The sequence below is a fragment of the Leucoraja erinacea genome, chromosome 1, assembly GCF_028641065.1.
Source record: "Leucoraja erinacea ecotype New England chromosome 1, Leri_hhj_1, whole genome shotgun sequence".
NCBI classification, from domain to species: Eukaryota; Metazoa; Chordata; class Chondrichthyes; order Rajiformes; family Rajidae; genus Leucoraja; species Leucoraja erinaceus.
The window spans coordinates 141,086,991-141,107,434 of record NC_073377.1 but is presented as its reverse complement, the minus strand read 5'-3'; the positions used below and the strand labels follow the sequence as shown (position 1 = coordinate 141,107,434).

The following is a 20,444-nucleotide window of genomic DNA, read 5'->3' as shown; positions in this document are numbered from 1 at the left end:
TTGCTACTCCTGCATTTATACCCAACAGTTGAAACTTCTTAACCAACCTTCCATGAGGAACCTTGTCAAAGGCCTTACTAAAGTCCATATAGACAACATCCACTGCTTTACCCTCGTCAATTTCCCTAGTAACCTCTTCAAAAAATTCAAGAAGATTAGTCAAACAAATGGGGAAAGAATCCTGAAATTAGAGGTGCAAAGGGACTTGGGAATGCTGGTGCAGGATTTCCCAAAAAGTTAATTTGCAAGTTGAATCAGTAGTAAGGAAGGGAAACACAATGGTACCATTAATATCTTGAGGGCTAGAATACAAACACAGGGATGTAATGCTGAGGCTCTATAAGGCGTTGATCAGGCTGCATTTGGAGTATTGTGAGCAATTTTGGGCACTGTATCTCAGGATGTTCAGGCTCTGAAGCGAATCCAGAGGAGGTTTACAAGAATGTTCCCAGAAACGTGTGGGTTAACATATGATGAATGTTTGATGACACTGGGCCTGTACTCGCTGGAGTTTAGAAGAATGAGTGGAGACCTCATTGAAACATACAGAATAGTGAAAGGCTTGAATAGAGTGGATGTGGAGAGGATATTTCCACAGAAGGCAGTGGAGGCCAAGTCAACGGATATTTTTAAGGCTGAGATAGATTTTTGATTAGTGCGAGTGTCAGGGGTTATGAGAAGGCAGAATAATGGGGTTAGGAGTGAATGATTGAATGGTGGAGTAGACTTGATGTGGCCAAATGGCCTAATTCAAGTCCTATCACTTATGACCTAATTTGGAAAACCAGCGTCTAGTATAACATTTGTATCCTTTAGTTCTAACTTTCTCGTTGAAAGACCACAATACATTAGCCTTTTGATTACACTGTATATTTAATAGTCTGATGCACAAACTACAAGTCTCCTTGGACATTCACTGTTTCTGACTTTTCACAACTTGACAAGTGTTGAGTTTCATCCTTTTTGGATGACATTGTAATTCCTTACATTTCAAGGCATTTTCCATAGCATTACGCTTTTGCAGAGCTGAACGTCCTTTTACAAAAGGATGATCTTAAATTCCACAAAGTTGTGGCGCCACCCGGTGGTTAGGTCACTTACTATGCGAACCCTCGGCAGTCGGAGGTAGGTTCACATGACTGGGTATTGGCGGGAAGGAGTTGTCACGATGTATAGGGTTGTGCTCTAGTTTATATAACAAACCCCGTCTGGATCAACCTTCCCCCATTCGGGCGTGTGTTGTTCTCTTTGTGTTTTTACAATAATGATCTCTTTGATTCACCACACATGGCTTGCTTATTCGCCCGCCATATTGGTGACCACGGCAAACTAAATTGGTCATTTTGGATTTCAGCGATGTTTGCAGCCAACGATCAAGGTTGCTGACAATCCAGCCCAGCAGAACTCTGTCTCCCTGGAGCTGCCCATGTTCTGGACATCGCAGCCCCAAGTGTGGTTCCAACAAGCCGAGGCCCAGTTTAACGTTCAATGCACCACGGCTGATGACAACTGGTACTACTATGTAGTCGGCGCGCTGGATCAGGAGGGCCTCAAAGCGGACCACGCAGGGACCACGCAGCCGGCTCATGCACATGGGCGGCCCTCGGCGATGGCAAGCCGTCGGTGCTCGTGAGCAAGATACTCACCCTCACGGACGGTCATCGACCCTGCCTGCTCTTCGAATACGCCTTCTTGAAGCAGATGCCGGACGACATCCGCCTGCTTCTCGCCGGTGACGATTTCACAGACCCCTTGCTAGCAGAGCGTGTGGACGAGCTGTGGCTAAATCGATCCGGTGTCGGTGGTGCCTTGGAAGGCCCAGAAACCAGGCCCTGCATCCACCGGGAGTTCAGCTGCCCCACCTGCCCTGAATGATCTGGGTAAGGGGAAGTGGTGTTACTACCACCAGCGCTGGGGTGACGTGGCCCGTCGGTGCCGCCCACCCTGCTGGTATCTAGGAAATGCCGGGGCCCGCCGCCAGTAGTCGCTGCATCGGTCATCCTGAAACATCGCCTCTATGCTTGGGATTGACACTAGGGCTGACGGTTCCTGGTGGATACGGGCGCGGAGGTTAGCATTTTATCCCCGTCGGGGGTCGACACTCGTTCTGGCAAGCGGGGGCCTTCTCTGACTGCACTCCATACGGACGTATGCGGTTCGCAAGATCCCACTCATCTTTGGCCCCTGCCATTTTACCTGGACCTCTACGGTGGCCAACGTTTCCTAGCCGTTGCTGTCTGCTGATTTCCTCCAGGCCCAATGTCTGTTGGTGGATGTGCGGGTCCAACGCCTCGTTCATCTACCCTTTTGGTTTCATGCCTCCGGTTCTGGGGGGGGGGTCCGGTGTTTTAGGGGTGTCACGAGGTTTAGGGGTGTGCCCCAGTATAAGTATTGAGCCCCGGGTCAACCTTCCCCCATTCATGTCTGTTTTGTTCTCTTTACTTCAGCGATAAAGATCTCTGTGACTCAACAGGCGAGGCTTGCTTAAAGTTCACATTTTGCAAACAGTTCCTTACATATGGTATCACATGCTTTCTGAGGTCGATATTAATACCTTCCCCAGCCTTACTCACACTTCAAAAAACAACACAGATCCAGCAAGCATCACTGACCACACCTCAGCATTTTACTGCGGAGTCACGTGAGTGACAACGTGAAGAACCCGTCCAGCACGCATGCGCGACATGAGCGTTCACGCAGTGCAACAGCGACGAACGGGAGTACAGGCGTTCCCGCTACTGCTTAAAAAAGACGGACCATCAGGTAAGTTTATTCTGAGGTCGTTTTTTCCCAAAAAAGTTGCTTTGTTTTGTCTCACCAGGAATATGAGCAAATCAAGACAAGCCAAGAAGTCCGCCCCCCGTGCTCCAACAGAGGAGCGTTCCATCAGTGGGGGGCAAGAGGCGGTAGGACCGCAAACCCTGCGATCCACCATCCCCGACACTGAGCCGAGCCCAGTCCCGCTAGCGCAGCCTGAGCAGCGGGCTGGATGTAAATCAGCACGGAAGACTAACCGGCCGGTGGTATCCGACTCCTCGGACGGGGCGCCCGAGCGGCACAGAAACAGCCGCCTGAGCCGCATGGAGCGGCTCATGGAGCAAATGCTCCAGCGAGACTTGCTTCGGGAGCTGGAGCAGTCTCGCCAAGGGAGTTCAGGCACTTCCGCCACAGTGCCTCACAACGCACTGGCCATCGCTTCCCCCTCAACCGAGGGCAGCGTTGGCGACCAGGGCTGGGCTGGTCAAGAAGAGGGGTCACTGGCCGAAGATGTCGGGAGTACGCTTGGGGTACAGGACCAGGAAGAGCTGCTGGGTGTGGTCAACCGCTACGTGGCAGCTCCACGAGCAGGACGGCCATTAGAGCCAAAACTGGCGGCCAGCATTAATTACCTGCCCTTCAAGCCCCTACAAGAGCAGGTAGTTAATGAGGCCCTAGAGCTGTATTCGGCCCCAGAGAATTGCGTCTTGCTCAACGTGCCGGCCGTCAATAGCCAAATCTGGGGGCAAGTTGCACCAAATATCCGCAACCAAGAACTCAAACTACAGCGGATCCTCAGGCTCCTAACGTCAGCCATCACTTCCTATGCTCATTCCGTGGATAGTGTGGAAATGACCACGAATCAGCAGGATACACTGGCACTGCTGTGCAATACCCAATTCGAAATCAACAACCTCCGTAAGAAGATAATAAGGCCTTCCCTCAACCCGAAATTTGCGGGGGTTGTGCAAAACGCCGGCCACAGAGCCACAAATCCTGCTCTTCGGCAAGGACCTCTCCAAAAAAGTAAAGGACATGGAGGAGGAGTCCAAAACATTTGGCCTCATGAGGGCAGGCCCCGGGACGAGCAAAGCCACAAAACCCAAGCGGCAGTACCCCACCGCGTCCACCAGTCGACGTCAACCCTATGGGACTGGTGAAAGCTCGGGGTCCGCACATTACCCCCGGAAGCCTTTTTTAGGCCAGGGCCCAGAACGGATCCCATGGAAAATGCGCCATCCCCAACCAACAGCAACACATCAGACAACACATCGTCCGACAAAGAAACAGAAGAAGCACCCGTAACCATGGAGGTAGGTGGGTCTGGTTCCTACCAGCATATAAAAAGTGGGGGTTCTATACTAACAGGGGGGAGATTACACCTGTTTGTGCAAGCATGGAGGTCTATCACGAATGACAAATATATACTCAACAGCATTCGTGGATACAAAATAGAATTTGCTCAAGAAAACATGCCACTAGTTCAGCATACACCCCAAAGGGTCTTTTCCCTCTCAGTTAAAGAAAAACAAGAGGGCCAAGCTGAACTGGTGAGGCTAATTACAAAGGGTATCATTGAAAAAAACAAACATGAACCCTTGGAATTTGTCTCAAATATATTCACCAAAACTAAAAAAGATGGTGGACGTCGCATCATCATTGACTTAACTTCACTAAATATGTTTGTTAAGTATATACATTTCAAAATGGAAACGTTTGTAACTGCCAAACAACTGATTTCCAAAGGATACTTCATGGCAAGCATCGACCTTAAAGATGCTTACTATTCAATACCCTTTCAAAAGGATCATCGCAGATACCTGAAATTTACCTGGATGGGGCAACTATGGCAGTTTAAAGCGTTGCCTAATGTGTTAACATCAGCCCCAAGATTATTCACCAAGATACTAAAACCAGCCTTGGCAATATTAAGAAAACAGAAACATATTGTCATGGCATATCTTGATGATATCTTAATAGTAGGCAAAACCTTGGAATTGGCTATATCAGCTGTATCAGCTACCAAACAATTATTTGAAACCTTGGGTTTTGTCTTACATCCAGATAAATCTAAGTTGACGCCATCCACAACCATGGACTATCTGGGATTTGCAATTAACTCAGTCCACATGTCTGTAACTTTACCAAAAGACAAAGCAGCAGAATTGGCACAAATTGGTACGGTGGGTGGCGCGACTCACGTTGCAGCAGCCTCTGCAGTCCGTTTGTCTTTTTGTTGTTTTTTGTCTCGTTTGAATGTAGTTTTTTTTTTGTGTATGTGTGTGGGTGTGTGGGGGGCGGGGGAAACTTTTAAAATCTATCCCCTGCACGGAGAACCCGACCTTTTCTCTGTCGGGTCTCCGTTGTCGTTGGGGCCTAGCACCGTGGAGCGGCCTCCAGCAGGAACAACCTGGGGCTCCAGTCACGGAGCCTGCGGACTTACCCACCATCGTGGAGCTGGCCGAGTTCGGAGCAGGAGGAGCGGTGGTGGTGCGCTGCTGCGCCCCGACCCCGGGGATTCGGAGGCTCCAACCGCAGGTCTGGTGGACAGTGGCACCGGAAGCCTGCGGGTCCCTGCAGGGAGACCGCTTTTTGGGGCTTCCGCAACGGCGACTTCACCCGCCCGAGTTGCGGGGTTGAAGAGTACCTGGAACGGGGCCTTACATCATTGCCCGGCGTGGCTTGGAATGGCTGTGGGACTTTGCTAGCGCCCACCGGGGGCTCCAACAACAAGACCCGGAGCGTGGCCTTGTATCACCTGGCGCAGCGTTGATGGCCGCGGGTCAATTGCCATCGCCCGCCGGGGGCTTTGACTTTGACTCTGACATCGGGAGGGGAATGGGAAGTGCAGGGGAGAGATAAGTCTTTGGCCTTCCATCACAAGGAGGGGGAGATGCGCTGTGATGGATGTTTGTGTAAATTGTGTTGTGTCTTGGTTCTTTCTTGTGTGTATGACTGCAGAAACAACATTTTGTTTGAACCTCAATGGGGTTCAAATGACAAATAAATTGTATTGTATTGTACTGTATTGTATTGTATTGTAACATGTAACAATTTAATGGTCAACGATCGACCAACCATTCGACAAGTGGCGAGAGTAATTGGAAAGATGGTAGCAGCATTTCCAGCTACACAATTTGGACCTCTGCACTATCAAAACTTACAAAGAAAAGTGCAGGCAAAAGTACAGGTGTTAAAATGACATGCAGGTCACTTGGTGGGTAGGGAACATTTGGCATAGTCCCAGCCCTATCATCATAATTAACCCTACGTTAATTATTCAAACAGATGCCAGTGCTCAAGGCTGGGGAGCAACTAATTCCATATCCAGCACAGGTGGTAGATGGACTAACCTAGAGTGTTCGTTACTACTTACACTGGGCATATATTATCTGGAAATGTTGGGTGCATTTTATGGATTAAAAGCATATTCAACAAATATGCATCACTTGCATGTTCGTTTACAAATAGATAATATCACGGTGGTGGCCTATATTAACCATATGGGTGGCATAAAATCGATATCATGTGACAAATTGGTCAACACAATCTGGCAATGGTGTGTCGACAGACATATTTGGCTATCAGCAACTTACCTACCAGGTGAGCTAAATACAGTGGCAGACACCAGGTCACGCAAATTCAATGATAACACCGAATGGATGTTAAATCCCAAAGTATTTGATAAAATTACAAAGCAATATGGCACACCAGATATCGATCTATTTGCATCCAGACTAAATCACCAGGTTCCTATGTATGTCGCTTGGGAACCAGACCCTGAGGCAGCAGCGATAGATGCGTTCGCGCTGGACTGGGGAAAATTCTTCTTTTATGCATTTCCTCCCTTCTGCCTCATCAGTCGGGTACTACGCAAAATACAAATGGATTCTGCTTCAGGTATTTTGATAGTACCCGACTGGCCTACACAGCCATCGTTCCCAGTGCTCCTCGACATGGTCGTCGAGACCCCAATGACTTTCCCCAGTAGCCCAGAATTGTTAACTCACCGAGTATCACTGTAGTCACCATCTACAGAGTATCAGGCATAAGCCACCCATGCCACGATAAAATTAAACTCCTGGGTTGCAGATTTTGAAAAGGCCTCTGCTGGGCCTGGGATTGTCAGAAAACACCATCAACACCATGACAGCATCCCACCGTGTATCCACAAGGAAACAATATTTGTCAAGTATCAAGAAGTGGGAAAAATACTGTTCAGACACAGGAACCACATACTCAACTACAACAGTAACCAATGTACTGGAGTTCCTGGCAGGCCTTCACCACAATGAAGGACTCAGCTATAGTGCCATTAATACAGCCAGAAGTGCTCTGTCAGCCTATTTAATTCAGGCACCAGGACAACAGGCCATGGGATCCCACCCGCTGGTGATCAAGCTCATGAGAGGGATATTTAACTCCAATCCCCGCAGACCTGGGTATACACAAATCTGGGAGGTCACTAGCTAGGTCCCTCACCCTGGAAAAATTAACTCTGAAGACGGTCATGCTGATGGCACTTGTGACAGCACAAAGAGTCCAGTCACTTCATCTATTACGATTAGACAACATGATCATAACTCCAGACCATGTCTCATTTACTATCCAGGGGCTGGTCAAACAGAGCAGGCCAGGAACATCAAACCCAGTCATGGAATTCCAGGCTTACCCACCAGAACCATGCTTATGTGCCATGACCCACTTACTGAACTATATTGACACAACAAGAATCCCTCGAGGGAGAGAAAAAGCCTTATGGGTCAGTCACAAGAAACCTCATGGTCGGGTGACGAGCCAAACCATTTCAAGATGGCTCAAGCAGATGCTGAAAGCCGCTGGTGTAAATATTAACGTGTATAAATCTCACTCCACCAGGGCAGCATCCATGTCGGCGGCCAAGAGAATGGACGTGCCAATGGACCACATCCTGGCTACAGCATGGTGGTCTGGGGAAAGAACATTTCAAACTTTTTATAATAAGCCGTTGGCAGAACCTGCATCATTTGCAGAAAAAATATTAGAATCTGCAAATATATAATTTAAGCCCGGGGGAGCAATTTGATTTTTTGTTATTGTTTAATAAACCTAATTATTGTTTTTACAAACAGATTCATGGTTGATTACGATAACATACTTCCTCCCTCAAACGACTTCGGCAGTGAGTGAAGTATGAACTGTTACACGGTTTGAAATCACAGAGCTTTAAAATCTTCACATAGTCACTCACGTGACTCTGAAGTAAAATAGTAAGATTAAACGAGAACATACCAGTTTGAAGTTTGATCTGTATTTTATGAGGAGTTATGATGAGGGATTACGTGCCCTCCGCTCCCACCCTCAATAATAGAGATCAACTGGTATTTAAGTTCTCCTATTCTTTACTATGTTTATTTCAATTATTGTGTCTTTCTGTGATTCCACACCGCTGCTTTGAAGCATGTCGCGCATGCGTGCTGGACGGGTTCTTCACGTAATAGCTCATCGTAACTCCTCATAAAATACAGATCAGACTTCAAACTGGTAAGTTCTCGTTTAATCTTACTATTTTATAGCTTTGACTTTTCTTTGTTCATTTCATGCACTCCAACCATGCTCATTAACCCATCTGCCAGATGTATTCATTTACAGCTTACTACATTCCTGACATATGCCCTTTGCTCTCTCCATTTTTCATCACCCTCTCAGCAACTTAAAACTGACTTGTTCTCCCTCTTGTCCACTTCAGATGAAGTGTCTTGTGAATGAGATTGAACGGTTCCACTTACAATAGATGCTGCCTATGAAGGGTGCTGAGCGATTCTAGTGTTCTGATGCAAGTATACTTTGGAGGAATGAAACAGATATTTACACAACAAACGATGGAAATACAGTAAAACTCCAATATTCTTGCACCCCTGGGGCTTAAGCAGTGCCAGGTTGGCAGATTCGCTTGATTATTGGATGCTACTATCAAACAACCAACACACCTTTAATGTGGAATGCACAGTGTGAAAACAGGCCCTTCGGCCCAACTTGCCCACACCGGCCAACCCTCGGAAAGCGCCTGGACCTGATGGTATACCCGGTCGTGTTCTAAAAACCTGTATGGACCAACTGACTGGAGTTTTCACGGACATTTTCAACCTCTCACTTCTGAGGTCTGAGGTTCCCACCTGCTTTAAAAGGGCATCAATTATACCAGTGCCCAAGAAGAGTAAGGTGACGTGCCTCAATGACTATCGACCAGTGGCACTAACGCCGGTGGTGATGAAGTGCTTTGAGAGGCTGATTATGGCGCATATTAACTCCTACCTCGACAAGAACCTCGACCCACTGCAGTTTGCTTACCGCCACAACAGATCAACGGTGGATGCGATCTCACTGGCTCTCCACACCTCTCTGGATCACTTGGATAACAAAACCTCATATGTCAGGCTGTTATTCGTTGACTACAGCTCGGCATTTAATACAATCATCCCCTCCAAGCTGGTTACCAAACTCGCAAAACTGGGTCTCTACACATCCCTCTGCAATTGGATCCTCGACTTCCTCATCCACAGACCAGTCTGTCCGTATTGGTGGAAATGTGTCATCCTCGATAACAATCAGCACGGGAGCACCTCAAGGCTGCATGGTCAGCCCTCTGCTTTACTCACTCTATACTCATGACTGCGTAGCTGGTCATAGTGCGAACTCCATCATCAAGTTTGCTGATGACACCACTGTTCTGGGGCGAAACACTGATGGGGATGAGCCCGAGTATAGAAGTGCTATCGACCGATTGACCAAATGGTGCCAGCACAATAACCTGGCTCTCAACACCAGCAAAACCAAGGATTGTGGACTTTGGAAGGGGTAGGATAGGGACCCATTTGTATCTACAGGACGATGGTGGAAAGGGTCAAGAACTTCAAATTCCTGGGCGTGCATATTTCCGAAGATCTTTCCAGGTCCCAGCACACTGATGCAATTATAAAGAAAGCACATCAACTCCTCTACATCCTGAGAAGATTACGTAGAGTCGATATGTCAAAGAGAACTCTCTTGAACTTCTACAGGTGCACAGTAGAGAGCATGCTGACTGGTTGCATCGTGGCTTGGTTCGGCAACTTGATCGTCCAGGAGCGGAAAAGAATGCAGAAAGTTATGATCACAGCACAGTCCATCATCGGCTCTGACCTCCCCACCATCGAAGGAATCAATCGCAGTCGATGCCTCAAAAAGGCTGCCAACATCATCAAGGACCAACAATATCCTGGCCACGCACTCATCTCTCTGCTACCATCAGGTAGAAGGTACAGGAACCTGAAATCTGGTACATCCAGGTTCAGGAACAGCTTCTTCCCCGCAGCCATCAGGCTATTAAAGTCGCCAACAAATAGATTCTGAACTGTAACAGCCTATTGCACTTTATCTGTTTATTTATGTGTAAATATATAGCCTATGCTATATAGATGCACTGAACTGTATTTATGCTTACAATACCCCGTTGTGCTGCAGCAAGCAAGAATTTCATTATCCTATTTGGGACACATGAAAATAAACTCTCTTGACTTGACTTAAATTTCCCAGCTACACTAGTCCCACCTGCCCGCGTTTGGTCCATATCCCTCCAAACCTGTCCTATCCATGTACCTGTTTATTAAATGTTCGGATAGTCCCAGCCTCAACTACCTCCTCTGGCAGCTTGTTCCATGCACCCACCACCCTTTGTGTGAAAAAAATACCCCTCAGATTTCTATTAAATATTTACACATTTCCCCTTCACCTTAAACCTATGTCCTCTGGTCCTCGATTTACCTACTCTGGGCAAGTGACTGTGCACCTACCTGATCTATTCCTCTCATGATTTTATACACCTCTATAAGATCACCCTTCACCCTTCTGCGTTCCAGGGAATAGTCCCAGCCTACTCAACCTCTCCCTATAGCTCAGATCCTCTAGTCCTGGCAATATCCTCATAAATCTTCTCTGCACCCTTTCCAGCTTCAAGATTCAAGATTCAAGATTCAATTCATTTGTCATTTGGACCCCTTGAGGTCCAAACGAAATGACGTTTCTGCAGCCATACATTACAAACAAATAGACCCAAGACACAACATAATTTACATAAACATCCATCACATTGTTGTGATGGAAGGCCCAATAACCTTATCTCTCCACTGCCCTCCCCCCCCCCCCCGATGTCAGAGTCAAAGTCAAAGCCCCCGGCTGGCGATGGCGATTGTCCCGCGGCCATTAAAAGCCATGCAAGGTCGCACACCGGGTATTGATGTTAGAGCCCTCGCCGTGCGCTCGCAGAGTCCCGCGGCCATTCCAAGCCGCGCGGGGCTGTGCTGTAAGGCCCCACTCCAGGAGCTCTTCAACCCCGCAACTCGGGCGGGAGAAGTCGCCGTTGCAGGAGCCTTGAAAAGCGGTCTCCCTCCAGGGACCCGCGGGCTCCCGGTGCCGCCGTTCGCCAGACCCGCAGTTGCAGCCTCCGAATCTCCGGAGGTCGAGCCGCAGTAGCGCTCCACCACCGCTCCACCCGCTCTGGACTCGGCCAGCTCCGCGACGGTGAGGTGAGTCGTCGGCACCAGAGCCCCCGGTCTTCCTGTTGGAGGCCGCTCCTCGTTGTAGCCCCAACGACAACGGAGACCCAACAAAGAAAAGGTCGGGTCTCCCGTGCAGGTAGAGATTTAAAAGTTACCGCCTCCCTCGCACCCCGCCCCCACCCCCCCCACACACATACCCCAACAAAAAATAACAAAAACTACATAAAAACATAGACAAAAAATTATAAAAACGCAGACGGGCTGCAGAGGCCGCTGCTGACGAGAGTCGCGCCGCCTACCGAGCTTGACACCATCTTTCCTATAACCTGGAGCCCAGAACTGTAAACAATATTCTAAATATGCAGTAAAATATTGCAATGCAGTATGATCAATTTTCCAGAGAGCCAGGTGACGTTAAAGGAATCATGGAAATGGGGCCGTATTGAACTTACAGGATGTATGGGATGTATGGGATACGAGACATGATGAGTTAAAAAGGAGTGTAGGAAACAAACAGGTGCGCCAGATGCCGAACCATTGGGATTCATGAGAAATAGGATAAAAGATTATTCATGCTTTACTCTAAATAGGTTTTCTTGAACAACCTGTTCAATGTTGTTGCTGGAAAATGTTAAATTTCTTATCTTAATAAAAATGAATTATTAATTTGTTATTTTTCCAAACATGACAGAAACATCATGAAGTCTTGCAGTTACCAATTTATTTACTGATTAAGTTCAGTAATAATCAATTTGTAATCTGCAAAGCAGATTATGGTATGCTTCAATGCAGATTCATCACATTACACAGAATGACTTTCTCCATAGTTATTTATACCGTAACAGATGGTCCCAAGCTAGTAAACAAGACGCTGCTCTTTCATAAGCCGGTGATACCAGAAGAATGAAATTCCAGATAAATCTATCACAACAGTTCAAAGTTGCAACTTTCTAACATGTACATTTTCAGGATTCCGTAGGTGCAGAAAATTTAATGACCAAAAATATACAGGGATAAGGGTCGCATAGAGGCGCCGCGGTAGAGTTGACAACGTCAGAGACCCGGGTTTGATCCTGTCTGTATGGAATTTGTGTGTTCTCCCCGTTACCTGCATGGATTTTCTCCGGATGCTCCAATCTCCTTCCACTCTCCAAAGACGTACAGGTTTGTATGTAAATTGGCTTGGTTAAAATGTAAAGTGTCCCTAGTGTGTGTAGATTAGTGTTAGTGTACGGAGATCATGGTCAGCGTGGACTCGGTGGGCCGAAGGGCCTGTTTCCATGCTACATATCTAAACTAAACTAACTGCAATTATTTTGTTAGGACTTCAGATTCAGATTCGCAGTAACATTCATTGTAATGTCTTCCCATCTGAAGCCACAATTTATTATCTAATTTGGACGAGTTTTAACAGATAAAAACAGAAAACTGGCACGAGTTGGAAATAAACTTTCTCATTATTAATAATCTATCCCAATAGAGCAGAGCAACAATAAAGAATTTATGCTTTGGTTTCAGAATGTTCTACATGGCTTTCAAAACAAGTATATAATGTGGTAATGAATCCCATATGTCTGTGGATGCTCTGAAAATGGCATTTTTAAAAATTCAAAATATATGTAATAGAGTAAGCAGAAATGTGACGAAGGAAAAAGGACCATCAGTTAAGAGAGATGAAAGGAACTGGCAAAAATGTTCAGTTTGGAAAATTTCACTCCAAAGACTACGTCATCAAACACAATTTTTTAATTAATTGTCAGAGTTTCAAACAACCAACTGTTGGCCTTGATAAAAGAACATCAAGGTTCATGGACCAGAGGTGTTGCAGAACTGAGGAATCTAGGTATGCAGGTACATAATTCATTGGAGATGGCGTCACAGGTAGACGAGGTGGTCAAAAAGGCTTTTGGCACATTGGCCATCAGTCAGAGTATTGAGTTTTGAGGTTGGGAGGTCATGTGGCAGTTTTATAAGTCAGTGAGACTACATTTAGTGTATTGTGTTCAGTTCTGGGCACCATGTTCTAGGAAAGATGGTGTTAAGTAAGAAAGGGTGCAGGGAACATTTATAAGGATGTTGCCAGGACTCAAGGGTCTGAGCTATCGGGAGAGGTTGAACAGCCTGCGACTCTATTCCCTAGACCACCTGGGGATGATGGGTAATCTTATGGCGGTGTATAAAATCATGAGAGGAATAGCTCAGATTGACGCACAGAGTTTCTTGCCCTGAGTAGGGGGAATCAAGAACCACAAAACATTGGTGTAGGGTAAAGGGGAGATCTAATGGGTAATTTGTTCACACAAAGGGTGGTAGGTGTATGGAACAAGCTGCTAGTGGAGGTAGTTCAGGCAGGGACTATCCCAACGTTTATTCTTCTTCTTCTTGCGTATGGCGTGCACAGCCTAAAGTTGTAGGACAACTTGTTCCATTTCATCTTATTTGATTGTGCACGCCAGGTTGATTGCATTCGTCGAAACAGGGCAGACCACGTGAAGGTTGCAATCTCCCACCCCATCGCAACGTTTAAGAAGCAATTAGATAGGTACTTGCATAGGACATTTTTAGAGGGATATGGGCCAAATGCAGATAAGTGGGTCCAGTATAGATGGGACATGCTAGTCGGTGAGGGCAAGTTGGGCCGAAGGACCTGTTTCCACACTCCATGACTGTATGACTATGAATAGGATTTAGTTTAGTTGAATTTAGAGATACAACATGGCACATTGGCGCACCGAGTCCATGCTGACCATAGATCACCCATTCATGCTTGTTCTATGTTATCTCATCCACTCTCTACACATTATGAGCAATTTACAGGATGCAATTAACCAACGGACCTGCACGGTTTTGGAATGTGGGAGGAAACCAGAGGACCTGGAGAAAATCCATGAGATCACCGGGAGAACGTTCAAACTCTGTACATACATCACCCGTAGTCAGGTTCGAACCTGGGTCCCTGGAGCAGTAAGGCAGCAACTCTACCACTGTGATATAGAATCGATACCATTTAAATTTTCAATTATTAATTGACTTAGGGATCAATGTTTATTTTAATTACTCTATTCACTTTAATATACCTGGTGTTCTTATTGTCCAGATAAGGGAAAGATGCAATAGGAGCAGAATAAGGTCATTCAGTCCAACACGTCTACTCAATCATGGCTGATCTAGCACTCTCTCTCCGAACCACATTCGCCTGCCTTCTCCCCATAACCCCTGACACCCGTATTAATCAAGAATTGATCTATCAGCCTTAAAAATATCCATTGACTTGGCCTCCACAGCCTGCTGTGGCAAAGAATGTAGGTAGAATTAGAAAAGCTAAAAAGGTTGGGTTTATCAGATGGATCCAGTTGGGAGAGGTGGGACAGGTTAAGACAAAGGGTGGAAGACGATAAATGGAATCAGATAATGGAGGGAGATGAGTAGATGAAACCAAGTAAGGGAGGGCTTTTAAGTGTAGGCCAAGGGAGACAAAACAGAGTAGGCACGGTGGCGCAGCGGTAGAGTTGCTGCCTTACAGCGCCAGAGACATGGGTTGGATCCAGACTATGGGTACTATCTGAATGGAGTTTGGACGTTCCCCCTGTGACTACGTGGGTTTTCTCCAGGTGCTCTGGTTTCTTCCTACACTCCAAAGGCGTACAGTTTTGTAGATTAATAGGTTTTTGTAAAGTGTAAATTGTCCCTCGTGTGTAGGATTGTGCTAGTGTATGGGGTGATCACAGGTCGGCATGGACGCGAAGGGTCGAAGGGCCTGTTTCCACACTGTAGATATGTAGATTAGCAGATGGAACTGAGTGAGAGAAAGTGTCCTATTTAGATAATTGGGGGATTGGAGAAGGTGAATGAAAAGAGAGAGAGAACTTCATAAGTTTAAGGAGAGGGAGAAAGATTTAATAGGAACCTGAGGGGCAACTTTTGTTTTTACACTAAAGGTGTTAAGTTGATAGAACGAGCTGCAGGAGGATATAGTTCATTCAGGCAGGTGCTATCACAATGTTGAAAAAATACATATGGACAGATACATGCATAGGATAAGTTTAGAGGGATATGGGCTAAATGTAGCCAGGTGGTACTAGTGTAGATAGGGCACCTTGGTTGGTGTGGGCAAGTTGGGTCAAAGGGCCTGTATGACTCGGTGGACTGGTAGGAGTTGGAAAGGAACAGGGGGGAGGTGGGTTACCTGCAATTAGAAAATTCAATATTTATACAAGTTGAACACTGATTTTCCACAAATGATGGTCCAATTCCCCCTACGATCAGAACAAACTTAAGAGAGCCCAGTTGAAAGTCCCCAAGTGGACAGAAATGGCGTTGTGAACTGGATGTGAAAATGACCTGGTGATCCATCCCCGACTCCCACAGTCTCCACGGCCGTCCAGAGCCCCAGATTCTGACCCCACTCCCAACTCACAAGGTGCACCAGTGGGTCCCTCTCACCTGCTGCTGTTTCTTCCTGTCTGTGTTGGCTCCTCGCTCGACCACCACCGTCTGCTTCTCCCATCGCACCTTCAGTTGGCCCCTTCTATTCTCCCCCCCTCCCCCAAAACCACCGCTGCCTCCTCCTCCTCCCCGACAGTTGCCGACATACTCCACCTTGGAAGCAACAGCAGGTGAGTGGGGAGGGAGCCCCATGGTGACTGTGCCTATTTTTAAAGTGAAACAACACAAAGTGCTGGAATAGCTCTGTCCACTGAATCAGTCTGAGGAAGGGTCCTGATGTCACCTAACCAAGTTCTCCAGAGATCCTGGCCGGCTGAATTACTCCAGCACTTTGTGTCCTTTTGCTGAATTACTCCTCATCTGCACTCAACCGCTATCACGGACACCACTCTCTCCGCTATGGTCCGTTTACATAAACCCTCGTTATAACGGACCATAGCGGAGGAAGTGGAGTGACATTTTAAAAAAAATCTCTAGGATATCATTCTGCTTATTATAGTTATCTAATTAATATTTTTTTACGGGTTCATCAAACTGCACTGTTGTTTATTCCTTTTCTGTTTAAAAGATGAAGTAAATGATTCAATAATTACTCACCCTCTTACCCAATAATTACTTAACCTCTCCTCAAGATTTCTCAGAGCGAAACTGTCAAATTATTAGTTTCACGAGGTTATGAAAGCCATTTCAGTCTGAAGTTCACGTAGAAGAGGATTAGGACAGCTTAAATTAACTCTGAGCATGAAACAACTGAGAGAAACCAGTATGAAAAGATTTTCCTTCAATGCGTCCAGTACAGATTTGAGTAAAGAAATTAAACCTCCCAAGCGGCCCAGCTATCTTACTCCTTCCCTTTACTAAAGTTTCTTTTTAAAAGCTCCTTTAAGGTGACTCGTTTTTAATTAATTTATTACATAGTTCAGTTCTCATGCTGGGGAATTAGTTACCCCATGCAAATTGAAGGGAGCAGCACCAGGTAATTAAGAACTTTTTTCACGCAGAGAGTGGAAGTGCGATGAATCTCTCTGGAACTCTCTGCCACAGAGGGTAGTTGAGGCCAGTTCATTGGCTATATTTAAGAGGGAGTTAGATGTGGCCCTTGTGGCTAAGGGGATCAGGGGGTATGGAGAGAAGGCAGGTACGGGATACTGAGTTGGATGATCAGCCATGATCATATTGAATGGCGGTGCAGGCTCGAAGGGCCGAATGGCCTACTCCTGCACCTAATTTCTATGTTTCTATGTTTCTATGTTTCTATGATAGTCTGTCGGACTGTTTCAAAACTTCAATGCAGCTTCGACCATTAACCACACACATTTTTACAGGAGGTCTGAGAAGTGCGATACTCCAAACTGTTTCATGGTCTTCTATCTGTTTTATTGCAACATCATCATGAATATGACAATCACATTTTGTAAAGCCATCAAAATATACCTGATTATAACTACAGGCAGATGTTGCGGGATTGTTGCTGACAGTAAATATTTATCTAGTCTGACTAATTTTCACCAACAGTTTATCATTTTCACAAGCAATTATTAGAGTCATAGAGTCATAGAGTGATACACTCCGGAAACAGGCCCTTCGGCCCAACTTGCCCCCACCAGCCAACATGTCCCAGCTACACAAGACCCGCTTACCAGCATATCCACCCAAATCTGTCCTATCCATGTACCTAACTGCTTCTTAAATGTTGGGATAGTCCCTGCCTCAACTACCTCCTCTGGCAGCTTGTTCCATACATCCACCACCTTTTGTGTGAAAAAGTTACCCCTCAGATTCCTATTAAATATTTTCCCTTCACCTTAAACCTATGTCCTCTGATCCTCAATTCACCTACTTGGGCAAGAGACTCTGTGCACCTACTCGATCTATTCCTCTCATCATTTTATACACCACTATAAGATCTCCACTGATCCTCCTGAGCTCAAAGGAATAGAGTCCCAGCCTTCTCAACCTTTGCCTATAGCTCTGACCCACTAGTCCTGGCAACATCCTCGTCAATCCCGTCTCTACCCTTTCCAGCTTGACAATATATTTCCTACAACATGGTGCCTAGAACTGAACACAACAGTTATTAGTTGTTTTAACTCCATGGAAGGAGAAATAAGAGTGCCCAGTCCATCGTCGGCTCTGACCTCCCTACCATGGAGGGGATCTATAGCAGTCGCTGCCTCAAAAAGACTGGCAGCATCATCAAGGACCCACGCCATTCTGGCCACACACTCATCTCCCCGCTACCTTCAAGTAGAAGGTACAGCCCTGAAATCTGCAACATCCAGGTTCAGGAACAGCTTCTTCCCCACAGCCATCAGGCTATTAAACTCAACTCAAACAAAAATCTGAACATTAATAGCCCATTGCACTTTATGTTCATTTATTTATGTGTGTGTATATATATATGTATATATATATATATTCAATGGTTTATGTACACACTGATCTGTTCTGTATTTATGCCTACTATATTCTGTTGTGCTGAAGTAAAGCAAGAATTTCATTGTCCTACCTGGGACACATGACAATAAACTCTCTTGATTCTTGATTCTTGATTCATTTAACCAATCTCATCCATCACTTCTCTCCAGGCAATTCCATCAATCCATCTCCCCACTTATTCCCCTGTAGCTAATGTTCTTCAACTTCCTCATCAGCACTGACCGCAGCCTCCCCCACCGCAACATAACCCAACAACTTGCATGTGTAGGAAGGAACTGCAGATGCTGGTGTACACTGAAAATAGACACAAAATGCTGGAGTAACTCAGCAGGATAGGCAGCATCTCTGGATACAAGGAATGGGTGACGTTTCAGGTGGAGACTGTCTGTGTCTGAAGAAGTGTCTCGACCTGAAAGGTTACCCATTCCTTCTATCCAAAGATGCTGCCTGTCCTGCTGAGTTACTCTAGCATTTTGTGTCTACCTTCCCAATGACTTGCATCCTCATTAGCTCACTTGCTGCTCAAGAATAGGACGCTGTCTACATTGTTGCAGTTCTGCAGCTAAATTACTTTACCCTGTAAAGTACAAATTTAAAAGAACTTTGCAAAGTTTTAAACCTCTTTCAATTAAAGTTTGGTAGCATGACATTAAAATTTGCTTCATCCCTCTCATTTATTGAAACGGAGTTCTATAATTTGAATTTCTCTCCGCAATCCTATCGAACAATCAGAAAAGATTGTGGAAATAGCCAGGCAGCAAAAACAATTAACTCCAAATCCTACTATGACCTTGAAAATGCATCTGCCCCTGACCTACCCTGCCTCAACTGTTGTTGTCTGCTTTGGACTTTAAGATATTAGAGATACAGCATGGGAATGGGCCATTCAGCCCATATTCTGCACTGACCAGTTGTACACTAATACTATCCTACACGATCGGCACAATTTACAATGACCAAACCTGGACGTCTTTGGAGTGTGGGAGGAAACCGGAGCACCCAGAGAAAACCCACGTCGTAACAGGGAGAACGTACAAACTTCGTACCGACAGAACCTGTAGTCAAGATCTAAACCTGGTCTCTACAGCTGTAAGGCAGGAACCCTACCGCTGTGACACTGTGTCGCCCATTCACATCTCTCTCCTCCGCAACTTGCATTGCCAAGCGATGCCCATCGGATCGCTGACAGAGAATAGTTGTGATAATTTTGCCTTTGTGCAAGATAGGAAGACAAACGGGTTAAGAAAGTCTCCCTCCAATCTTGCTCCCAATCAATTGAAACTATTGATGAAAATATGCATAAGACTTCAGCATGCCTGCCCTTGATGTTATGGTTCATCTTGCCCTCAGGACTTGGCATAGACTCGGTGGGCTGAAGGGCCCGTCTCTAAGCTGTATCTCTAAACAAAACTAGACCAAAGCTAAGCATTTTAATCACTAAATATAATCACTGAACATTCTGTGCTGAACAATGCTTTTCCATAAGTGCCCAATGATAAATGTATTAAGGATCTTGTGGTCCTAGGTTTGTTAACTGGAGGGCTAAAGGAATTACATCACATGGGCTCTAACATGGAAACCACATCAGGATCACAAAGGACACTTGCAACAAAGAGTGCTGGGCACATTTTCTAAATAGCAAAAAGCAATCGGAAATGATCAATATTGTCTTTCACCGTGAGGGAACTAATCAGGTCATAATTGCATAAAACTGGAAAAAAATATGCAGCTGAATGTCATTTTGTTTTGCAATTGTCCAAAAGGACATGACAATGAATGAAATAAAAACAAAATTATATAAATACTCAGGTCAGCCAGCACCTGGAGTTATAGTTATACAGCAGGGAAACCTTGGCCCTACTTGCCCACACCGACCAACATGCCCCATCTTCTCTGGTCCTTTAGAAACATAGAAACATAGAAATTAGGTGCAGGAGTAGGCCATTCGGCCCTTCGAGCCTGCACCGCCATTCAATATGATCATGGCTGATCATCCAACTCAGTATCCCGTACCTGCCTTCTCTCCATACCCCCTGATCCCCTTAGCCACAAGGGCCACATCTAACTCCCTCATAAATATAGCCAATGAACTGGCCTCAACTACCCTCTGTGGCAGAGAGTTCCAGAGATTCACCACTCTCTGCGTGAAAAAAGTTCTTCTCATCTCGGTTTTAAAGGATTTCCCCTTTATCCTTAAGCTGTGACCCCTTGTCCTGGACTTCCCTAACATCGGGAACAATCTTCCTGCATCTAGCCTGTCCAACCCCTTAAGAATTTTGTAAGTTA

The 20,444-nt window shown here is 45.9% G+C and overlaps 1 protein-coding gene across 2 annotated transcripts in view; it reads right to left on the bottom strand.

The window, feature by feature from the left end:
* Positions 1-20,444, bottom strand: part of LOC129702794 (actin-binding LIM protein 2-like) — a 230,139-nt gene that overhangs the window by 119,987 nt on the left and 89,708 nt on the right. The gene's annotated exons all lie outside the window — the stretch shown is intronic.